The following is a 19,458-nucleotide window of genomic DNA, read 5'->3' as shown; positions in this document are numbered from 1 at the left end:
GGTCTCCCTGCATCCACAGAGCCAGTCACCCATCATAGTAGGCAATCAGGTTGGTTAGACGTGATTTGCCCATGGTGAATCCATGCTGATTTATTACTAATCATCACCAGGGATCTTGGTTTTCTCTTTGTAAAAATCACAAGTTCTCTTATTAAAACCTCCCAAATCTGTGTTTTTCTGTGATTTTTTTTTAAAATGAAACACCACTATATATAGGTATTAGTTGAAAACAATGTTTTATGGATAAATTTACAATTTTAAAGCAATTTGAAAGCCTAACAATGCCTCAATCAGCACAATAAAATAAATTCTAAATACCTAAAATTTGGGGGTTTTAACATGGAAAATCAGAGCTCCCTCTAGCCCCTTTGCTCATTAGGACATGGATCTAGCTCTGGCTGTCCCTCCCTGTTCTTTTCTAGCACTGAGCAGCCCTTATATGCTAGTGCCTAGCCCATACTATTGCCCCCCACTCCCTACCCACAGCCCTCTGGCGCTGCTTGTGCCCCTCACTCCACAGTCACAGCCCCCTGACATCCCAGTCCTGCCGGAATGGGACCCCAGCTTCCAGGGTACGGGGCCAGGATCTGGATCCACAGCCCCCTGCCCCCTCACAGCAGCACCTGAGCTCTGGCTGCTGTACGTAGGAGGTGGTGGATGCTGGGGTGGAGCAGAGCGTGGAGCCTGGCTCCCCCTTCCTCCCGGGCAGCACAGCCCCAGTGGAGCCCAGGGAAGGGATGGGGAGGCAGATGTGGGCTGCCTGCTTTGGGCTCGGGATCCCCGCCTTGCTGTCCTACCCCTGGGGCCTCCATGGCTCAGTGGGTGAGACCTGGAGTGGCAGGGCAGAGCAGTGTGGGGCAGTGTGGGGAGCCTGATGCTGCTGCTGGGAGCTCTGTGCCACTATGGTGAGATCACACTGCCACCGAGCAGGCAGGGGGTGAGTTGTGGCCCTCATTGAAAGCAGTGGAACCGATCACTTGAGAGCAAACTTAAGTATGTACTTAAGGGTGCCTACAGATGTTAAGAGCCCTGTTCTAAGTCATGGCGCTTCACACAGACATTTGCCTGTTGTAGTGGGCTGGAGCCTGCCTGCACTCATCCTGGCCAGTAGGCGAGGCTGCTCTAGCAGCCTCTGAGGAGGTAACCAAACCACCCCTTGCCCCAACCCTGCCTCCTCTCTGCAACTCTAGGGCTGTCAGTGGTGTAGGGAGAGAGGGAGGGAATAGATCAGAGGTGCTGGGTGCTTTGCCTGGCCAGAGCTGGAGCAGGGGTGAAGGGCTTGGGTGGAAGGGAGGCCCCTTGCCTCATAGGCCTGGCCCAGCTCCTTCCAGTACCTCGGGTGGGGGGTGGGGGGAGCTGTGCAAGGCAAGGAGGCTCCTTTCCACCCCTCACTCCCCACATAGCCCTGGTCAGGCAAAGCTGCTGGCTGTTCTATGCTGCTCCCCCCCCCCCAGTTGCCAGTGCAAACACCAGCCCAGCCCTGCAAAGCAGGGAAAAAATAACCTGGATTGGAACACAAGTGCTGTGCTTTAGAGCACCTTCATCTGTTACCTAATTTAACCTGAATTAATTTTTCGTGCAATCAGCCACTTAAAAAAATTGCTCTGCAGCTGTGCATTGGTGTTATATCATGGCTGTAGAGCACTTTTAGGAGCCCAATTGCACAAAAAATGTAACTTGTGTAAGCATCCTAAGTGTCTTCTAGGATTGTCACCTTAAAGAGAGACACTAGCGAGGACATTTAAAACCACATTTTAAGTAATTGTGCAATTTGATCAAGAATGCCTTTCAACTAAAACAATATTCACTGGCAAAAATACATACGTTGAATGGTGCTGCATATCTTCAGCAGAACTGAAGTCTTGTTGCTGGAATGTTGCTTGGAGGAGTTCCAAGAAATGCCTGTGTAACTCTTGCATGATTTGGCAACCTGCTTGTATTCATAATTCCACAGGGTGGGCAGTCCAGCCTGTGTAGAGGTCTGACTGACAATGTGGCAGCTCCATGTTGACTGCTGTTAAGGACATTCGCTGAACTTCCATTTCTGTTTCCACCCATCAGCCATTATTCAGTTGCATTATTCAGTGAGATTGGTTGATCAGTTTCTTGATAAATGTTCCTTTCTTTATTTTTCATTCAGTTTTGTCTTGACATGAAGGAGGCTTTCATTTCTTCAGCCAGATTTGCTCGGTTAGGCTTTGACTAGAAATTCTAATACCAAATATTTTGGTCTCAAAATTGTAGGGGTAAATCCTTACCTACAAATCCAGCATTCAAGATATTTTGTTCTAGTGTGATGAAGAAAGGAAAAAAAATGCATTTTAAGTGTGGTTTCTTCTCCATTTTGAGTCCCCAGACTTTCAGTCTGTTGCTGCTTCTTACTCTCAACTGCCTTGTTCTTTTTTTCTGGCTCAGATCATTCTCTCTTATTGAAAAAAACTTAAAAAGGTGATCTGGGTATGTGTAGGGCAGGGGAAATCTGTAAAGATCTCTTTATATTTTCAAGTTACACAAGTGAATTTTGCTTGCTATGGAAAAGACTGCAAGGCCCTTCTACAAACTTAATCTTTGCTTACCATTCCCACCAGCTGGTTATCAGCAAGCCTCAGATGTTTTTAGTGTGGTGTTTTCTGTTGCTGGTTTGGGGTGGTCTCAGCTTTACAAAATGCTCATGTGCAGCTATTGTGCACGTATTCTGCAAAAATGTTCTTGAAAACTCAAATGAGGAGAGGAAAATGGCATTTCTTGAAAGGTTTTATATATTAACCAAACCTGAATTTAATTTCATGAACAAGTAAAAGGCATTTGCTTATCTCCAGACTAGCAACAATCTAGACAGCTGTTAAAGCATCTCAGAAAACCTGAAAGTAGGAAGAGGATGACATACGGAGTAACAGTGTGTCTTCTTGGGTTTGCTGTGTTCTCCAGTTTGCCTCAGGGTCATGGCCCGTATTTATACCTGAGTTACTCTAAGAGACATTTTTTATTTCTTTACTTTCTTTTGTTTCATTGAGACTTTGGGAGGTGTCATTAGCTGTATAATGAGCCGTCTCTTATAACACTATAATGCATTTGGCTACATCAATCACTGCTTTTAACATTTTTAGGATTAAGCTATAATGTTTCAGTTGTTTATTTTAAGGCCTTCTTGTATGATTGCTATCTAGTCTTGCTTTGTTTCACTTGATCTTTTTGTTGGGCATGGTCATTTTGTAGTTCGTTAATTAGGGAAGTTGTAAGGTCTGCCAAAGTTAACTTTGTGGTCACTCAGAAATAGGCTTTGGGACTTTCTGCTTTAGCTATGCGTCTGCAGCTTGACAGGTCCCCTGAAAATGGCTAACACTGGTAACACTGCGACCTTGTAACATGGTGTCTTTGCAATCGTCCAAAACCGCACTGGATTTTTATAGTGTAATTTCTATACTCCCAGTTGATAATCTACTTCAATTTACTGTAACTATTTGCTTGTATCCACTGTAACACTGAGATTCTTTCTGCATTATTGCTTTTTAGATATCTTTTTCCCAATGAATGTTTATTTCACTCAATTATTCCCTTATCTGAAATTTACCCTGTATTCCCATTTTAGTTTTCTGTCTCTGATCTGAAAGGATGGCACATTCCCTTTCCAAGATCAAAAAACTTCGGCTGCTTTGATAGTAGTTATTTTTGTTTATAGCAGCTTTACCATGGTCTAAGCAGTGCTCCTCAATTGACTTTTTTTTTGCCTTGGCATCCATTATTTCCAAGACAAAGGCTGATGTTAAGTTCTGTACAAGAAATCATAACCTTAAATTTGACTGTGTAGTCTCAGAGCAATAAGACTTTTAACTGAGGAGTTATCCAGGCAGATTCTTCATTCACAAATCTTGAAAGAGTAGGCCTGGAAAAATACCTCTTTTTTTCTACTTCACATTTTTGTGATAAAGCTTCTTGCTGTTTTCTCCTTCCATGTGATGGAAGAATCCTGTGACTTTTTAAAACAGAAATCTTCATCTCATGTTGCAAATCCACCCAACCTTCAAGACCTCTTACTCCACAGCTGTCACAACAAACTTTCTCTCAGATGCTAGTAAATGTATCTGATACCACTGTGCAGCCTGCAAGTTTTTTTCCTTACCCTGAGGTCTTTATGTCTAATCTGATATTATCCAAAACACTGCATGTATTTCAAAGTGTACGATTTCCATGATTTCCTTCAACACTACGTGATTAGGAAGCTAAAAGATACTTCACAGATTTTGGAAACCTTTAATCATTAAGTGTTATCCTAAATCTATTGTTTTTTTCTTTCCTCGTGTCTCTTAAGTTTGCGTATTGTGAGCTGTCTGTATCTTTCCCCTGGGATTTTGGGAAACCTTGCCACACAAGACCAGATACATTGTTTAAACAATTATCTGATTTCCCTCTTTTCTGCTTCTCTCTTTAAGTTCCCTAAAATCTTAATGTAATATATACAATAGAAAGTTCATCTGTTTACTTTGCTGTATGTCTTCACTTCCTATTTTACATCCTCTTTATTCAAAACCATGGAAGTGTGGTAATGGTTGTGCTTTGTGTTGTGGTAGCATTCACAAATACTAGTCATGGACCAGGACCTTGTTGTCTTAGGCACCATTGAAAAATAGTCCTTGCCCCAAAGAACTTAGACTAAGACGGGTATTAAGCTTGTGTGGTCCAGTAAGTTGGCCAAATAGTGCAGGAGTGGTCCACACGCCAGGTGAATGGTGTGGGGCTAGATTGTGCCCACAGTCACTCCTGTTTCTCCCGCCCTCCACCAGCATGCCAGGTCAAGCACGTGTGATGCTTGTCCTGGCCAGTCTGGACCCAGGAGGAAGAGGCCCAGCATTCTGGGTGCTTGGCCTCTTCTGTGGGAACAAGTTGCAGTGCTGGGCACCCTAGAAGAATCCCACAGTGAGCTGGCTCTGTGGGTGGGATATCGCCCATGAGCTGTATGTTTTGAACACCCTGGATCTAAGAAGAGGGAACTGGTAGTCAAAGGCAACTAGATGATGGATTACAAGAAAATGATGAAACAATACTGGCCAGTCTGTGAGAGTGATCTTCTCATACCAGGAGACTTTCCATTAGGTATTACCCTCTTTCCCATTGTTCCCAGCAACTCAGATAATTTATGCTGTACATTTATGTCCCTCTCTTAATTTTGAAATTAGAAAAGATTTACATTTTCCATTCTAAGACCCTGTTCCCTTTTGATTTCTCTTCTTGCCTTTAAAACATCAAGCCTTTCTTACTCCTTCTCCTCCTATCTTTTCTCTGGTTTATAGGTTTCTTTCAGATTCCTAGGTTTTGTGCGTCTTTTCTTACCCCCCTCCACTCCTGTCTTCCACCCTTATCTCTCCAGTTTCTCTCCTTTTCTACTAACTTTTCCTTTTTGGCATACAAAAGCCTGCGGGATCATTTGTGTTCTAACTGGATTGAAAGCATGTACTTCCTGAATTCCTACTTTGTTTCTATTATCTCCTATTCATCCTGCACACTATAAAGCATCAGTGATTTTTTTTTTTTTCCTTCTAAATCCCTCATCAAATGTGTTGAATGATCATCAAGGCCCTACACTTTTAATCTTGCTGCTGCAATAGTTTTCTTCTGCTAAATCTGATTAATATCTGACTAGTGGAATGTTTAAGGATCAGCATGTTGTTTTTTGTCAGCTGATTCACTGAGATGCCATATTGCATGTTTCAGCAGCAGAGACAACAGTTTCTGCTTCTCCATAAAGAATGGAGTGACTTTTGTAGCTATAAAAGTATGTGGCCCTATAAAAGTAAAGAGTGAGTCTTTGGCTGTACTAATTCTTGGAAAGATTTCTTTTTCCTCTGTAAGGTTGCAGTGAGGTCTAGTGTAATCAGCATTTAGAGTTAGCATAGGTACTGGAGTACAACTGAGTTAGTGCAGTTTTCTGCCCAGAGTAATTAGCCCTACTAACAAGCAGAGTATATTAGCTCAAAGTGCTACATTAACATGACTATGCTGCATCTACTGTCAAACCTAGCATTTAGTGAGGTAGCTCAGGGGTGCTGGCAGATGTTCATTTGATGGTGTGATGGGATCTGATACCCAATCCCAACAACTGCGTCTCCTTGCCATTCCACATGTGGGATTATTGGGATTGGGGATCAGATCCCAATTGCACAGCTGCCAACCAAAGAACCTGAGACATGGGTTTAGAATTTTGGTGTCTACATAGAGCTGTGCAGTTCTACGCAATAGTTTTGCTCTGTGCTTGCACAAGATTTGGAAACAGTTCTTCTGTTCTCCCCTAAATGGATAAAGCAGGGCCATGGCTCCTCCAAGCACCTGTGAAATTGCCAGAGTATATAATGGCTAGCATCTTGCACTTGCAAAGGTTTTTTTAGGAGTTTATACGTTCCTTATGTTTAGTAGGATAATCTCAGCTGGAATTCTGCCACGTATTTCTAATTTGTCAAGCAGTTCCGATGGAGAGGAGATCATGCCTTGCTCTTATGGGTTTACACTTGGTCTTCTAGGCTAGGTATGGACAGTCAAAAAGCCCAAGGATGAATCAATTCAGACTTTGCAAGTTAGTCTAAACTGCACAAATTATATTGAAACAGAAATGAACAGACATTTACCTTTGATTCAGGAAATGCAGCCACATGCCTGCAGTGGCTCAGGCTAGAAGCTGGAGGAGTGTCTCTCTGCCTTTGTGTTCACTTTCTCTTCCTGCTGCCCCCGAGGTCTCTGGGATTTACAGTCCAGAATTGCATTAGCAGGACTCTGCAGGGTCACTCATCACTCTTCTTGCTTCCAGGTGCCTCTGGGATTTGTAGTATACAGTTGCTGCCAGCTGTAAGTTTGAGTGGGGGAAGGGGTGTTTAACCTTCCTCCCTGGCCCCAGACCCCAGCCAGACAGTCTTCCTGCTTCCCACCCTCTGTAGTTTGGGCTGCATTCCCAGCTGGGCTTACCCCCCACCCCCTTGTCTGCCCCCCTTCACTGCTCCAGCTAGGGAGCGGAGGGACAGGTTCAGCTCTGCTCTCTGGAGCAGACAGCACAGCACAGCCCAAGGCTGGAGAGCATGCTGGGCTGCTGAGGGACTCTGATTTAACTTGAATCAAGGAGGGGTTTGGGACAGAAGGTTAATAAACTGGTTTGACCCAAATCAGTTAAGTCTGATACTACATTGAACCAGGTTTATCTTAAACCATTTTCAGCCATTTTGAAACTGGTTTGTGTGCACTGAGCTTCTGTTCTGTTTCTTTGATCACTTTTTTGATCTTTTGTTCATGTATAACTTCTGTCCCTAGCACTAGCAAAGAAGGTGTTTTTTGGTTCGATTCCAAGCCAAAAACACTAGACATAACTTGGGGTATAGGAAATTGCTAATGCTAATGAAAGATTCCTGTGTTGTCACATATAAGAATTCCAAACTGCAAACACCTTTAAATGAAAGAAAAACAACAAAAACCAAAACCCCATTCAGTTTTGAAGCTGCAATTCAAAATCCTTGTCTTATTCCACTCATCAATAGTTCCACATGGCAAGAATCAAATTGGCTCATTTACTTTTTTGATGAGCTTGGCAAAACCAGAAGAAAACATAGAGTAGTCCTGAGAAAATTACTAATGTCTCTACCAGAGGGTGTCTAAGAGCATGTAATTAACTGGTCCAAGGGGAAGGAACGGGAAAACATACTGCCTAGCAATAAAAACACACCAATGCTGTCTATGTAGCATAACCACAGAATAAACAGTAACTAAATCTATAACTCTGTCATACAGTTTTATCTTTGAATGTCCTGAGGTAACCCTCAAAATCCTCTCATTCTGATCCTATGAGGCCTCTGCATGATCAGCATCCTAGAGAAGAGCTTACTTTGTGTTGTGAATTCCTAATCAACCAGATGGTTCAGTACGTTTGCTGGGATGGGGGAAAAGAATGCTTTTTGTAAAGCGTTTTTTTCTTGCTTTCCACAACTGTGAATTTGCAAACTGTCAAACTTTCTTGTATATTAAATCTACATTACTTTTTGAAAGACTTCCTGATATTCTGAACTCTGTGATTGAAAAATATATAGATGCATTTCAAGGATTATATATATGTTCATGGATGGTATCCTGTGAATGAAGATTAGCAAAAGGAGTGCTTGTATTCAAAAAGTGAGCCATGTAAATACAGGTCCTCTGGTTTTTACTGCAGTATTTTTCAGGGTCTTAGCTATGAAAGGAAATAATTTAACAAGAGTTAAATAATTTAATTTATCACAACAGTATCAAACCAATCCATTTTCTTTGTATGACATGACAATTGGTAAGGAAATGCAGTGAACCTAATGTAGCTAGCATTTAAGCAAAGTTTTTGACATTGTGCTTCACGGGACATTATTAGCTAAACTGGAGAAAATGGGGATTAATTCTATAAACATAGCGTGGATCACTGTGTTGAAAAGGAGTTTCCTGATTGGAGAGACTGTGCTAGTGGTGGACTTCAGGGATTGGTCCTGGGGTCCATTCTGTTTAAAACATGCATCAGTGATATTGAGGTAAGACTGGATGTGCATTTATGAAATTTGTGGATAACACAGCTGAGCAGCTGGAAGGCTATGAAGAGGATCAGATTATTCCGCCAAAAGAGCTAGATAACCTTAGAACAATAGGAATGATGTGAAATTTAATAATATAAACTGTAAAGGGACTAACAGTAAAATAAATTATTTATAAGCTGTGGGTTTTGTAAATTAAAGGTGATGGAGAAAGACAGGAACCTGAGTGTATTGACTAATAGGAGGATGACCGTGAACCAATAGTGTAGTCCAACTGTGAAAAAGACTAATGCGATTTGGGGTGTATTAAGCAAGATATTTTTAATAAAGACAAGTGTTAACCAAAAAACTTTCAAGGGAAAAAGTTTCATAGATGTTAAGAGTTAGCAGGTCCAGTCCCCATGCACTTGGGCAGGAAAGACTGCTGGGGTCAGATGACCCTGCAAGGGGCATGTCCAGATGTTTTTTTTTTTTTAAGATGTTCAGAGTAGATGATTGTACCACCTCTGGGGAGAGTCTGTTCCAGACCCTGGACACTCAAGCTGTAAAAAAAGTTTTCCTTATCTAATGCGGTCTTCTAGCGATTTATGACAGTTAGTCCTAGTCTTCCTCTGAGGAGCCATGGTAAACAAATATTCTCCTAGTCCCTGATATGTGCCCCTTATACTTAGGCTGCCACCAAGTCCCCTGGGTGTGTTCAGCCTGGAGAAGAAAGGACTCACATGTCTCATCCTCATCGTGTGGCCTGCTCTCAATACCTCTAACCATACATGCATCCCTCCTTTGGACTCTCAAGCCTGTCCACATCCTTCTTGAAGTGCAGTGCCCAGAACTGGACACAGTATTCCAGCTGTGGCCTCACCAAGTTCCAAGTAAAGTGGGAAGATGGCATTCTTAGTCTAGTTTGAGATGCATTGGTAGATGCATACCAGTGTTTTGTTTGCTTTGCTGGCTGTGGGTTCACATTAGTGGCTTATGTTCATTCTACTATCAAGACCTCCCAGGTTAAGTAATTGCTTTATAGAATTTGGATATTAGTGAAAACAAGGAGTTAGGTTATGTAAGAGTTAGGCTGGGCTAGATTGTAAAGGCAAGAGTATTTTTAACTAGGCAATTGTTGGTGTGAAACAAAGATAGGACAAAAGTTTTAAGACTCGGGAACTTTATGGCATGTCCTCGAAAAACACAGCTGAAGAATCTTAAAACAAAATAAATCGGGACTTGTAATAGAGATGATATCTTTTATTAGACCAACAAGATTTTTGCAAAAAAAAAATTCTTTTAATTGCAAGCTTTTGGGCACAAACACCCTTCATCGGGCATTGGAGAAAAGATTGTAAAAGTTCTCCTGGGTAGAAATGAAAGTTCATATTTCATAGGATTTTGCAGAGGAGTCAATAGATGGAAAACTCCTCTGGGCAGTTAGTTCATAGCTGGTATGGGACCTCACACTTCCTGTTTGGATCAGTGATGATGCAAATTACCTTGAAACCAAGGCAGGATCCCACGTTTCAGGTAGAAACAGTTGCTTCCTGCTTGGGAAAATATAAAGATTTCATTAAAAAATCGGCCAAAATTTGATATCTTCCATGTGTCGGGTATCCAGGTTGTAGTCATATTGGTCTAGAGGAAAAGGCAATTGGGACTTGTAGTAGATATAGTATCTTTTATTAGACCAGGAGTTTTGCAAAAAAAAAAAATTCTATAATTGCAAGTTTTTTGACACAAACAAATACATGTTACAATTCATTAGGAAATAAATTAAGAAATAAATTTTATAATTTATTAAGAAATAAATTATTTCTTAAAACAAATGCATTTTAGCTGTAGATGCAACTGCAAATTTTTTTTTGATACTGTTGTTAAGATAATGGTGCATATTTGATGTGTGTAGCACCTATTGATACGTAGGTTAAATACCTTAATTGGAATACAATAACATGAAAAGAAGTATTGTTCTGATTTTGAAGTATGCGCTGTCACTCTGCCAGAGTCTACTCTGCTTGTTCAGGTGATGTATTACTCTTATGATTTATTGTTTTGATTCTGCTGTAACCACATCGAAATTAGAATTTAATTCTAAGTTATCTAAGGGTGTGGACACACATGTTTGGAGCCCTTTCAAAAAGGGAATGTTTCAGATAGGCAGCCACTGTTACTTTCTAATTGTTACCTAGCTGAGAATGACCCCAGTGTAACAGAACCATGTGAAAATTGAAGCTGTTTTGCTCTAGTTGAATTATTCTCAGTTCATTCACACTCAACAATCAGAATGTAAAAGCTGCTGCCCTTTTTAAATGTCCCCCCTTTTGGAAGGGCTCCAAATATATGTGCATCCAATATTTTTTTGAGAGGGCTATAAATATTAGCATTGTTGCTTTAAGTATTTCTGGGTCCTCAAAATAAAGTTGCCATTTGAGCAAGTTCAGGCTGAACTCAGCAAGGGGAATAGTACTACAAACATTTTTTTTTTCTTACATACAGCGTCTTCATAAAGTCCTTGTGCACTTTTAACTTTTAATAACTTAGGGTGTAGGTATGATAAAAACAATCCGTAAATGGCATTTAAAAGCAAATTTATTAAAGTTTTTAGGACAGCTAGAGTACACAATGCTAAACTTCAACATAACCAGCATCCATCATGATACAGTGCTCAATCCGATCTTCCAACTCCTTGAAAAAGTTTCCCAGTTGCTCTTGAGTTACTGCACTAATTGCATTGGTGATCCTAGCCCTAAGTTCCACCAAAGAACGTGGTTTTAACAAGTAAACTACACTTTTAACATGTCCCCATAAAAAGAAGTCCAACGGTGACAAGTCAGGTGAACAAGGTGGCCAAACAATTGGTCCACCTTTGCCTATCCACTTCTCTGGGAAAACGTTATTTAGGTGTGTCACAACCAAATTAAGTAGTGCCCATGTCACAAACAAGTAAAACCATTCAAAACAGTTTTTTTCTGCACTAGGTTAACTAAGGGTTAACAATAATGATAGTAACCGCTTTTTTTTTTTTCTGCGCATGTCAAAAAGAAATTTATAACTGCGACACTAACGTGAAATAGAACTTAGCCTTCTGTGCTGTACATAAATCATTGTAATTGGTCAGAATGACAGGGGAGTGTCCGGGAGTGTCCCTATGATAACACCCTAGCAAAGACCGCTAGATAATTGGCGATTCTAATTAAATTTATGACGTGGCAAAAAGCAATTGGCTATTATACAAATAAAACCCGTCTTCACTTCCGTGAAGAACGGAAGACCTCCGCACACACACCTGAAAAAACCTCTGAACGTATGCGTGAGAATAACTGACAAATTGATCGCTTGTCAGTCTCCCCCGTCTCGACCTTATCAGACGTAAATCAACGACCTGCCGGCCCGATTTTTTTTTTTCTCCGTTTATCTGCCCGACCAAAGAACACTTATGCAGACCGACCTATGACCTATGAACCTTAAGCTGTAACTAACCAAGTATCTCTGACCTCCGCTATTCACCACCTTGACGGCATGAGTAAATAATCTTGCTTTGCAACCGATAAGCGTCTGCCTAATTAATTCCACTCCAAGCATCACAAGTACCTGCCTGACGGCCTTCTAAGGCCCCGGACCCTTATCTGCCCGGGTGGGAGTCAGGGAGAGCTGCTGGCCGGCTGCCCTGGGTCCCGACAAGGTGCTGTCGTACATTCAGAACATAGTGGCACGGAGCTCCATCTTATTTAAGAATAAATTTGTTAGTACTTACGAAGTCTAGCATTGTGTACTCTAGTTGTTCTAAAACTTTAATAAGTTTGCTTTGAAATGCCATTTACAGATTGTTTCTATCGTACCTACAACCTAAGTTATTAAAGTTTAAAAGTGTGCAAGGACTTTATGAAGACCTTGTATAAAGAGAAAATGGAGTTAGCAGTATAGTGAACATTGAACAAGGCCTTGGTAGGATCCCATGCAGACTGTTGTGCAAGGTTCAAGTCACTTATGTTGAAAAAAGATTACTTTAAAACTGGAACAGATGCACAGGTGGGCTAGTTGGGTGATTTACAGGAAATAGAGAAATTATCCAATTATATTAGAAATGCGTAGCTTAATTTAGCAAGATGAAAGTTGAGAAGAGATATGAATGTTCTGTATGAAAGATATTGTAGAGTGAATATTGAGGAGGGAAAGGAGCTGTTTAACTTAAAGAACAACTCTTGTACCCATTTGATCTTGAACCAAGTGGTCAAAAATTCATAGATTGTAAGGGGCTGGAAGGGACCTTGCAAGGTCATTGCATCTAGCCCCCTTTCTCTAGTCAGGAAAGACAGCTGGGGTCAAGTGAACCCAGGGAGGTGACTTTCCAGTCTCCTCTTGAAGATCTCTAGGGTAGGTGATTGCACCACCTCTGGAGGGAGTTTATTCCACAGTCTGGACACTCTAACTGTAAAGAAGTTTTTCCTAGTGTTAAGCCTGAAACAGTCTTCCAGAAGTCTGTGGTCATTATTCCTGTTTTTTTTCCTAAGGGTGCCTTGATGAACAGTTGTTCACCAAGCCCTTGATGTACTCCCCTGATGTACCAAGTCCCCTCTCAGCCTTCTCTTTTTGAGGCTGAAGAGGCCCAAGTCCCTCAGCCTTTCCTCATATGGCTTGTTGTGCAAGTCTCTGATCATACAGGTGGCTCTTCCCTGGACTCAAGCTCTTCCATGTCCTTGTTGAAGTGCGGCACCCAGAATTAGATGCTAGTAAAGCGGAAGAATCACTTCCTCGGTTTTGCTTGAGATGCATCGGTTGACGCATGCCAGAGTATTGTTTGCCCTGCTGGCTACAGCATCGCACTTATGACTCGTGTTCATCCTATGGTCTATTATTACCCCAGATCCCTTTCAGTTGTGGTTCTAGTCAGTTTGGTGCCACCGAGTCTGTAAGTATGTTGGAGATTTTGTCCCCAGATGGAGCACTTTACATTTCTCAATGTTGAACTTTATCTGATTCCGATCCACCCAACTTGCCAGCCTGTCTAGGTCTGCATGTATCTGCAGCATATCTTCAAGTGTGACCACACTCCCTCATAACTTGGTGCTGTCCACAAACTTGGCCAGGGAGCTCTTCACCCCCACATCCAAATCATTGATAAAGATGTTGAAAAGCACTGGACCAACCACGGACCCCTGATTAATTGATTAGTAGACTGCAAATCAGAGGACGGTTTCTAGCCATTAGGAGAGTGATCTTTAGAAGACCATACTGCAAGACCCCAGGGTCTGCAAGGAACATAAATTTCTTCAAGATGAAGCTTGATACGTTTATGGAAGGGATGGTGTGATGGGCAGTGATCTTGGTGGATTATTAATTACATGAGGATCTGAGTGCCATTGTAGCAAAACCCCCAATTTTTCTTTTTTTTCTTTTAAACTGCATTGCCGCCCCTTCCCCAACCATTTCTAACTTATTTTCTTTCCCTCTCTATTCCCTATAGATAAGAAAGAGACTTGGGGGTCATCATTGACCACAAGATGAACATGAGCCTGCAGTGCGATGCTGCGGCTAGTAAAGCGACCAAAATGCTGGCTTGCATCCATAGATGCTTCTCAAGCAAATCTCAGGACGTCATTCTCCCCTTGTACTCGGTCTTAGTGAGGCCACAGCTGGAGTACTGCGTCCAGTTTTGGGCGCCACAATTCAAAAAGGATGTGGAGAAGCTTGAGAGAGTCCAGAGAAGAGCCACGCGCGTGATCAGAGGTCAGGGAAGCAGACCCTACGATGACAGGCTGAGAGCCCTGGGGCTCTTTAGCCTGGAAAAGCGCAGGCTCAGGGGTGATCTGATGGCCACCTATAAGTTTATCAGGGGTGACCACCAGTATCTGGGGGAACGTTTGTTCACCAGAGTGCCCCAAGGGATGACGACTAGGTCGAATGGTCATAAACTACTACAAGACCGTTTCAGGCTGGACATAAGAAAGAATTTCTTTACTGTCCGAGCCCCCAAGGTCTGGAACAGCCTGCCACCGGAGGTGGTTCAAGCGCCCACATTGAACACCTTCAAGAGCAAACTGGATGCTCATCTTGCTGGGATCCTATGAACCCGGCTGTCTTCCTGACCTTTGGGCAGGGGGCTGGACTTGATGATCTTCCGAAGTCCCTTCCAGCCCTAATGTCTATGAAATCTATGAAGTATAAGTGAGCTAAGACATAGGATAAGCTTCAGCATTTTATTTTGGTAACAAGTAATATTTGTTTTGGGTTTTTTTTCTCCTTTATATTGTATAATTATTACATTTATATTGATTTTTACTATTCTATATTACTGTTTGACTGGTACTATATAATCTAGACCTACAGATGTCAGTTAGCATAAGTCATGTCAAGTTTCCATTTTGTTCGTTAAGTCTCCATCCTGTCCCCATGGCCGGTTGTGTAACCCATGACTCACACCTATTCCTCCTGTATAACTTGGTTCCTGAATGAATGGGGATGAATGAGGGTGCTTGAGAGATAATGGCAGTAGGTCTAAAATAGCTCCCCCTGAATGACCAAACCATCAACACCAATATCTGGACCAATGACCCAGTCCTTGGAACCACCCTTAGCATTCAAGAAGCAAAAGATGAGACAACCCACCATTGTGCCAAGGCTGCACATGCTCAGTAAGAACACCTGGAGCCCTCTGGAACAAGACTGACCTTGCCTGGACAGGTCCTCCCTGTAGGAGATCAGAGGTAGTCTGCTCCATAAAAGGAGTAGTGAAGACTGTCCTGCCGGTGACCCCCCCTCTGGACAATACCTACTAGACAAGGATCCCTTTCCAGCCTGGATAGGTAGCTATCACCCCTCACCCCTCTTCAACCAAGGACTTGTACTCTGCTTCTCTTCCCTACCTGGACTCCAGCCCTTCCACTCAGTCTCTTTCTCCTGCTGCCATTATGAGTGCTTGTGTGTGTGAACCAATAACTTCATGGGGCTGTGTAGTGTGTTGTCTGTTTAATAAAACTGTTATTCGGACCCTAAGTTGGGTTTTACTTTACTATGGTTTGGCCCTGCTCCAATCTCTGCTCCTCGCCGCTCTAACTTCCGTCTCATTTCTCCCTCTCCTGCTTCTGGCTCACTGCCATCTCCAACACCTGTCCTGAGCTCCTCTCTGCCTCCAAACCCCCTGTTTCTTTGTCACTGTCTTATCCCCACTGCCTTTTCCTCTTCCCCTGGGCAACCAGGTTTCTGCCTCAGTTTCTTTCCTGGCTGTCTCTTCCTTTTCACCACTTATCTGCCCCTCCCCAATATCTCAGCTGTCTGCCTCAGTTTCCAGCCCCAGTCTACCTTAAGTAAACCCAAGCCTTAGTTCCTCAGCCAGCTTCTCTGTAGTCCACTGGTTCTAATCCCAGTTCTGTCAACTTTCACTCCCTACACTTTAACTCCCCCCCCCCCCCAATCTCTCTCTCTCTCTCTCTCTCTCTCTCTCTTCCCCCCCCCCCTCCCCTGAACTGTCCCCCAGGTACCCCAAGCGCGCACACACACACACACACACACACACACACACACACACACACACACACTGTACCATCCAAATTAGGAACTTACCTGTGTGTATGTATAGGTGGGTTGTATGTGTGTGAACTGGTGTGTGTGTGTATACATATATATGTCATTGTGTGCATGATATACGAATTAGTGATCTGTGTCTAACTTTTGCAGTGTCTAGTGTATGTGCTTGAATTGGTGATAGGTATGCATGTGCCTAGGCTGGCTTGGATGTGTATGTGCCTGAGCTGGTAGTGTGTGTGTGTGTGTGTGTGTGTGTGTGTGTGTGCACCTAATTGATTTGTGTGTTTTGTATATATGCAATTGTGTCACACCCTCCTGTCCAACAGTGCAGTATTGAGATCCTGAGAGTTGGCTTGACCCCACAGGGCAACACCATATTTTCTCACATACAGCACCCTCACCCAAAATAACATACACCCTGTGTTGAAAGGCTGAATATATGAAACAAGATTTTTTTTTTTTTCTGGAGTCATGGCTTACTGTGTGACCTAAGTTAAGTCTTCCTGGAAACAGAGTACCCAGGAAATGCAGCATCCCTGGAGATAGTCTGAGTGAGGTTGTAGGCAGTTGGAACTTCCTGGTGTGGCTTTTTTAGAACTATTTTAAATGAAATAGACATGAAGAAATATACCTGGAAAATATAACAGTAAAAGCTTTTAAATGTTACTTCTGCATTGTGCCTCTTTTCAACTTCAAAGCACATTGCAAACATTAACTAACAAATTGGTTTCTTGCCCCTTCATGGAACAGTCATTACTAAGAATAACTTCTTTTGTAAAAAAAAAAAAAAAGGCCTATCTTTGCTTTTTAAAAAAGGAACCTTAATTTTGGATGCAAATGTTATTCTGTATAAGAAAACATCCACTTATTTCTTACTATGGGTTATAAAGAACCCATAAATGTAGCAAAGAACTATATCAAACTCTTCAGTGTTTAATTATCACAGTATTCTTTCCTATTTAAAATAGCCTTTTAATAGCTACAGATCTGGGGCCATGTAAAGGGTCTTGCTTTTTAATTTTTTTTTAAGTGTTTGATAAGTAAGTACAACATTTAGTATCTTCCTTTGTGTATAATAATAGATTTTTATATATTCTACATCCTGATTCTTAGTCATGTTTTCTTTGTTATGAAAGAACCTTACCAAATTTTCAAGTGCTTTCAGAAGTTTCCAAGTTTGTCAAAAATACAAGTAATTTAAATATTTCTTGAGGGCAGAGAGAACCTAGTTAAGAACTCCTTAAAAGAGGGATAATATGGATAATTGCAGCATTTTTTAAAAATAAATGATTAGTACCTAGAGACCATGTCTACATAATCAAGTACTAAATGACTGTGCAGTAACTGGTGTTACTGTGCAGTACCATCCCTGCATGGTTTTTTTTTCACGCGCTACTGTACAGTAGCGACAAGCTACTGTGAAGTAGCTTGTTACGACTCCTCAGTAGTGTCACATCACACTTAGCACCTGCCAACGGTACTGCGCAGTAGCATCTCATGTAGAGGCACCTAGAATAGACACCAACCTTGTGCAATTATCAGAACTTGGACATTGTTGGTGTTTCTGTTACGAAATTGCTGTTCACTCTTTGGATGCTGAACATGTATCAAAATTGTTCCATTTGACTTGCTGAAACAGATTGGATTTTGTTCCCATCTCTGCTTGTGTGAGGCATTGACCCAGTTACATAGGACCTGATTTTCAGAGGTATTGATCACTTTCAACTGTTGACATCTGTTGGAATGATAAGGTCCAAATCCAACTCCCTTCTTGGTGTGTAAGTAGCACTTATGCAGCAACTTTAGCTGTATAAGTGGCATTGCAGGCTGCTTGTATAGATTTTGGATCCTGTTCCCCTGTGAATAGTTCGTAAGTCATGGGAAAGGGAGGATCCTCCTACCTTTTAAACCAGTGTCCTAGTGGTTAGGGCACTTGTGATTTAGTATTTAGAGATGCAGGTTCTTAGGCCCCTCTTCTCTAGAATCTATAGTTTCCATTTCCTAGCAAAATGGCCTAACCATCAGGATGTGGGCCCAGCAAGGCTAAAGATGCCCTTCATATCTTCTGTTGAAAATGACTTGCTTTTCCTTCTGACCATACATATGCTTCCCCCTTGGTTACCCAGCAAGTCAGAGGGAGTCTGGCTTTGTGGCTTGTCTCGGCCGACCGGAGCCGACTCGAGATGATTCAAAAATCACTCGATCGTTTGGGCGGGCTGGTGAATGGAGAGCCAGACACAGCTTAGTGGTTGCAAAAACTTTTACTTATGCTGCTTGTAGCCGCGACGCAGGTGGTTCGGTCACTTGAACAACTATGTGAGTTGCTCCAGCTGGCAAGGCTCAGGCCAGCTAATCTGTCCACAATTTAAGCCGGCAGGGAAAGGGTACGTCTGGGATTGCGCTCGGTGACAGGGAGGAGAATCGATAGGTGATCAGTCTATCGATCAGCTCAGCCACAAGTCAGATCTCTTTTAGAGGCACTCTGCAGAGTGCTCAAAGTTCTCCGACTTGGGCGGAAGTTGCACGAAATTTTAAACGGCTAGCAAGCCAATTACTAGCCACCACGTAGGAATAATTTAGAACTGGCCAATAATGGGACACAAATTTACATACGAAATGGCAGGAACTGTCTTGTACCAGGGTTCTCTGTTGCAACAAAACCCTTTGCTGTGCAAGAGGCTCTCATGTGGCGGGAAAATTCCATTGTGCTGAGGCACCAAAATCACTGGGTTGTGACATGGCTGAGGAAGACGAGACCCAGGCTCTGGTCTCTGCTCGTATGCCCATTGTTGTCTTTCCATTTCATCCAATGGCCTATTAAATGAAAATGCAGAAACACTGCTGGGGATAGGAGCTCCCCCGCCTCTTAGTCCAGACTTAATTACATGTCTTTTCATGGGCAGTAGGATCTAAAATCATAGTAAATGTCCCAAAATGCCACGTTAATGGGTAGCTTTAGCTGTGTAAATTCATCTGGAGTTGAGTGTAAGTGCTCAGCACCCTCAAAAAAATTAGTTCCTGGGTCACTGTCTGGAAAGTCAGAAAATCTTTCCCAGTTTAATTGTGCTTCTGTGCCATGGGAGAAGTATTACGTACCATATGGGGACAGTGGGAACTTAGTATTGTAAATTACATTGAAATCTCTTGTTTAGCGAATGCATGTTATTGATTAGTAGAATTACTAAATTTGAAGTGGTTTTATTCATGAATGGTTCAGAAAGGTTCTTGACTGAATGAACTGCATGCAGCTTCTTTGATCATCAGTTTGTCTTGGGTTAACAGTTGTGGCCAATCCTCCTTCTGGGAGAGCCAATTACAAAACTACAGCTGACTTGAATGAAAAGCTGCCTAGTCTTTCATTTAGTGATTATTTAAAGAAATGTTGCATTCTGGGAATGTTTCTTTAAATTGTAACAAAGCT

General features: G+C 42.2%; 1 protein-coding gene across 18 annotated transcripts in view; it reads left to right on the top strand.

Annotated features, from left to right (window-relative positions):
* The window catches only part of CPQ (carboxypeptidase Q), a 390,605-nt gene that overhangs the window by 11,102 nt on the left and 360,045 nt on the right, over positions 1-19,458 (top strand). The window lies entirely within an intron of this gene.

This window comes from Alligator mississippiensis, chromosome 3 (assembly GCF_030867095.1).
Source record: "Alligator mississippiensis isolate rAllMis1 chromosome 3, rAllMis1, whole genome shotgun sequence".
Lineage (NCBI taxonomy): Eukaryota > Metazoa > Chordata > Crocodylia > Alligatoridae > Alligator > Alligator mississippiensis.
The sequence above is the reverse complement of the archived record's forward strand: the minus strand, read 5'-3'. Positions and strand labels throughout refer to the sequence as shown.